Source organism: Terrapene carolina, unplaced genomic scaffold (genome assembly GCF_002925995.2).
Source record: "Terrapene carolina triunguis isolate 2854851 unplaced genomic scaffold, T_m_triunguis-2.0 Scaffold84, whole genome shotgun sequence".
In the NCBI taxonomy this organism is placed as follows: domain Eukaryota; kingdom Metazoa; phylum Chordata; order Testudines; family Emydidae; genus Terrapene; species Terrapene triunguis.
Window position 1 is genome coordinate 29,859,490 of NW_020664435.1, and position 5,714 is coordinate 29,865,203.

Genomic DNA, 5,714 nt, shown 5'->3' on the forward strand with positions numbered 1-5,714 from the left:
AGCTCCCATTTGGTGCAAGGGGTGCAGGTGGGAATGTGGGGGGGGGGTGCAGGAGCTCCCATTTGGTGTTCAGGGTGGGGGTGGGGGGGTGCAAGAATCGGGGCATGGGGTGTGTGGGGGCTGGGTATGTGGGGGGGTGCAGGAGTCAGGACAGAGGGCTGGGGGTGTGTGAGGGGGGTGCAGGAGTCAGGGCATTGGGTGTGGGGGGGCTGGGTATGTGTGGTGGGGCTGGAGTCAGGGCTGGGATCGTGGGGGGGTGCAGGGGTCACGGCAGGGGGCTGGGGGGTATGAGGAGGGGTAGGGCAGGGAGCGGGGTGGGAGTTGGGACTCCTGGACTCTGGGAAGGGGCTGGTGTCTGACGCTCAGGGGAGGAGTGCTGGGAACGAGGACTCTGGATTCCTAGGTTTCCAGCTGGGCTCTAGTTGTTCAAGGGGGTGGGGGGCAGACAGAGACTAGGGCTCCAGACTCCTGGGTTCTGCCCTCAGTGCCGGAGGGGAGCGGGGTCCAGTGACCTGGGGTGGCGAAAGAGGTGCGACCCAGCTGTTCCCAGAGTCCAGCAGGCGGCGAGCCGCAGCCCCCGGGCTCGGGTTCGGGCTGTGAGACGCGGCTTGCCCCAGTACAGAGCCGAGCTCATCCCGGCACCAGGGCTCCAACCCCGGGGCAGCCTGCCTGAGTCCAGAGAGCAGGGCCGGCCGTGCTCGGGGTGGGCAGGTGCACGGCGCAGCTGGGACCCAAGACCCTTCCCCACTTACAGGCCTTGTGGGTGCTGCGACTCCTGTGGGGCCGGGTCCCTCTTCTTGCCCCCGCCGGCAAGGCTGCTTCCTGGACACGCTAACGCGGAAACACCACCTCCCGCCTGAAGTGACAGAGGTCAGCAAAGCATGTGCAAATGCCGGCAGGAGGGGCGGAGAAGAGCAGGCCGGGCCAGGCAGGATTTTTAATGGCATGCTGCTGCCTGCCGGGGTCACGGCCGCTGGCCCCACTCAGCTGGCAGCGGGCTGAGCGGGGCCGGCGGCCGGGACCCCGGCAGGCAGCAGTGTGCCATTAAAAATTGGCTCGCATGCCATCTTTGGTATGCGTGCCATAGGTTGCCAACCCCTGGCCTATATTTAACTGACTATGATGTTTTTTGCTCTCTGCTGTTAATTGTTGTACAGTACTGCTGTGCACTGCTACACAGCTGCAGAGTTCTACCCCAGAGGATATAATATTGCAATGGCAAATCAAGTGAGAAGTAGATCTACAGTTTATCTTCACTTCCAGTCTTTTAACCAGTTACTGATCCATGAGAGGACCTTCGTTCTTATCCTTGAACTGCTTACTTTGTTTGAGACTGGTGTGAGACCACATCAAAAGCTTTGTGAAAGTCCACATACACTATATCAGCTTAATCGCTCTTGTCCCCATGCTTGTTGACACACTCCAAGTAAAGGTTGATAAAGCATAATTTCCCTTTACAAAAGCCTTGTTAACTCTTCCACAACATTGTGTTCATCTATATATCTGATAATTCTGTTCTTTACTATAGTTTCAACCAATTTGTCTGGTGCTGAAGTTAAAGGGATAGCGTTTTTTTTTTTAAATCAGTGTTACATTAGCTAGTCTCCAGTCATCTGGTACAGAGGCTGATTTAAGTGATGGTTACATACCACACTAAGTAGGTCTGCAATTTCATACTTGAGTTCCTTCAGAACTCTTGGGTGAATACCATCTGGTCCTGGTGATTTACCATTTAATTTATCAATTTGTTCCAAACTGTCCTCTATTGACTCCTCAATCTGGGACAGTTCCTCAGATTTCTCACCTAAAAAGAATGGCTTGGGTGTAGGGATCTCCCCCACATCCTCTGCAGCAAAGACCAATGCAAAGAATTCATTTAGTACTTCTCCAGCACCTCACTTACACAGTAACACCACTGACAGTTTGGCAAGCTTCCTGCTGCTGATGTACTTAACTTTTTTTTTTTTTTTTGGCTGTAAATTTGTGTCTTTAGCTAGTTACTCTTCAAGTTCTCTTCTGGATCTCCTCTCCACAGGAACTTCTTGACTCCCTTGGGAGTTCCTCTCTAATGGAGCTTGGGGAACCTTTCTTGGGACCAAGACAATTACCTCCATGTGGGCCTTCATAAGGCACTCAGGGCACGTCTTCACTACCCGCCAGATCAGCGGGTAGCGATCGATCTATCGGGGATAGATTTATCACGTCTAGTGTAGACGCGATAAAATCGATTCCCCGATCGCTCTGCCATCGACTCCGGAACTCCACCGCAGCGAGAGGTGGAAGCGGAGTCGACGGGGGAGTGGCAGCGGTCGACTCGCTGCCGTCCTCACAGCCAGGTAAGTCGACCTACGCAACTTCAGCTACGCTATTCGCTGTGTAGACCTAGCCTCAGACAAACTAAGTCTTAATTCCCCAAAAAGGGCAGCTACTTTGTCCCAATGTGGTAGGTGGCCTCTGAGCACACCTACTCAATTGGGTCCCATTCAAATCTGGCCTGAGGAAGAGGAGATGGTGGTGGTAGTGGTGCAGGGGCTAATCACTCACCATATAACTTTTAGCCCAGTGTTTAGAGCACCCTCTTGAGAAGTGGGAAAACTCCTGTTCAAATCCTTGCTTCCTCTTTAGCAGAGAGGGGAACTGAACTTGGGTTTCCCACATCTCAAGTGAGTGCTCCAATCAATGGGCTAAAAATTATAAGGTGGGCAGCAGAAGCACCACCACCTTCTCCTTCAGTTAGGAGCCTGCCTTGCTCCACACCAAACTCATTCCTGAAAGAAACAAATTAGGCACCTAAGACAGCTAACTCCAGAAGACTGATTCCCATTCATAGATAGCCAAGTAGAAATTTGCACCTCCCTGCAGCTCAGACTTAGGTGCTTATTGGAGAGACGGGCAGAGCCTAGGAAATACCCCTCTTCTGGACATCAGTCATTGGCTAGCTTGACTGCTCTATGCCATGCAACCTGGCTTTTGTGAATCACATTCTAAGATGCCCATCTCTTGCCTTTCGTTGTCTAGAGAGCCCAGGCACGTAACTCGGCTTTGTAGATCACAACATTGTTCCTGTCATCTTCTAAAGTATGTTCTATATTGAAAAGCCCTGAAAGAATGGAAATTGTCATCTGTAATTTCTGGTGAATAAGAGTTGATAAACCTCTGCTTAGCCAGGAGTGCTCTGTTGAAGTCTATATTATAATCTCAGGGAAAGGGTTAGCTACCTGATTAGAATTGAAATCTAAGAAAGTTGTGGTTTAGACATTAGATAAATTTAGTGTAACTATTAGGATTAAAGTTACAGATTTGATTAACTTCAGTAAAATTCTTTAGTTGGGGATTCATAACTAGACAACCACCTTCTTAGAACTGATAGATTGATTTTGTTGTATTAATGTCCTAATTTAACTAATTTGATTACTTAATTCCAGTATTGATGGTAATTTGATGATTTGACCTTTATTTGATATTGTTTAGTTACAGTATTGCTCTATTAATTGTTGATTATTAATAACAGCTTAGCTTTTGTGATTTTTCTTGATTTTATGTTTAAATTTATTAAACTGTATTAAGTTGCTGAATCACATTTATTTCAGCAAGCAACATGGATTCAGAAACCTTGTGGACCTGGGGTGGGATACCAGCTGGGCAACATAACAGCCTGACCAACTCCCCCTAATTAGTTCTTGGTTTTCAGACACCAGCTAGCTGCACCAGCTTCTCTGCTGAGCAGCCAACGTCTCCTCTGCCCACAAGGGGGAGAGCTCAATACTGAAAGAGGCAATGTTTATAGTGGACTAACTAAACAAGGCTCTGGAAGCACAGAACACCTTCTGTTTTAATGCCAGCTTGGATACTGATTGGAGTCCTCAGATAGCCACAGGACCAGACTGTTAGCATATTTCTGTAATATTGCTGCCACTAGCAGGAGACTCAGAAATCCCCACTTTAGCTAAAAATGACAGTTTCAACTAACGGTAATTTACACATGGTACATGGAGCTCATCTTGCTACAGGAAACCTGCAACACACTACCCTGACCACAATGAGTGTGGTTTCCATTTAAACTTTGTCTCTTTTTGGCCATTTACATTGTTATTCTTCCTAACATTTTACATCCAAAAACCTTTAGCAATATTTCTACACTAGTCCTGCCAGTGGATTCTTTCTGCATCTATAATTACTCGCTGAGACAATGTTTTTGCCACTGTTTTAAATTACTGTACCATATGGCCCATTTGGTTTTCCTAGAAGCCTTAGCTCTTTCCTTTGCTGTGTTCTTCTATTTACTGTTCAACCAAGTGATCAGGTTTCTAATCCTCCCTTTCCCCTTTAATCTTTACCCAGCACACACAACAGCTTTTATTATATAATGACCACAGTAATGTTCCTACCAAGAACAGCAACATCCTGACCCATTGTTTTCTGCAACTGTCCATTTCTTTTCATATTGAAAAAAACTCAGTTTAACACTGAAGTTTGTCAGTCAATTAATTCCTTTCTATTGAAATCTCTAGCTCTTGCAAATGAGTCACTGCAATGTTGGTTTGTTGGGGTTTTTTATTTTTGGCCTACATTATAAAATATTGTAATGCTTATCTGTTAGCTAGGTCACCACATCTGAAACAGATCAATCTATCATTAAAATTAGTTAGAGACAGGGCCGGCTCCAGGAACCAGCAAACCAAGCATGTGCATGGGGCGGCACAATTTCAGGGGCGGCATTCCGGGGCAGCAGTCGCGCTCCTGGAGGTTTTTTTTTTCTTCTTCTTCTGGCGCTTGGGGAGGCAAAAAACCTAGAGCCGGCCCTGGTTAGAGACCTGCAGATGCCTCATAGACACCTCTGAAAAGCATTATTTACAAAAACAATGTTATGGTCTCTGATATTATTCCCTCCTTTTTTAACAATTAGGACTATTTTCATGATCATCTTGTCACTTAACATAGCACTGCACGCATAAATTAGCTAATCCTCACAGCATGCCTTTGAAGTGGGTAGCGAGGTATTTAATAACTGCATTATTGACTAATTTATGCAGGACTAGCATATCTATCTATAGATTACAATACCAACACATTATACATGTTTGTACATACTATGCATATAATAGTAATAGAGTAGCAGTTATATAGCCTAAATTGGCTTATGCTTTTTGTAGAACCCTGATCACTTATGATAAGTATCCCATAACCCCTTGCAGCCACTGAAGTAAGTTTTGGCCTAGGCAAAGAGGGAAGTTGTCAAGACTAGGATAGATGAGTGCTTTACCATAGCAACAAGAAGGGAGTTACTTGGGCAGACCAGTACTGAAATGTCCTGAAGGACAAGGGTAGGATATGTGTATTCTGCCCTGGTACAAACCTAGGAGGTGCCTTCACACCCCTGGAAAACATGTGTTCAGAATAAAGAGGTCATGGGTACACCATGGGACCAGAAAAACAAGGTAGTAAGCTGATTCTATCTAGTTTAAGATGATGTATACAGTACCATTTACTTGTATAGGCGCACACCATCTGTGTAAGGGGAATTTAACAACGCTGTACATGATGGCTTCCCAGAGACAGGTATCTTACTGAACCTTTTTCCTATACACCTCTACCTCGATATAACGCTGTCCTCGGGAGCCAAAAAAAAATAATCTTACCACGTTATATCGAACTTGCTTTGATTCCCCGGAGTGCGCAGCCCCCCCCCCCCCCCCCCCCCCCCCCCCCCCCCC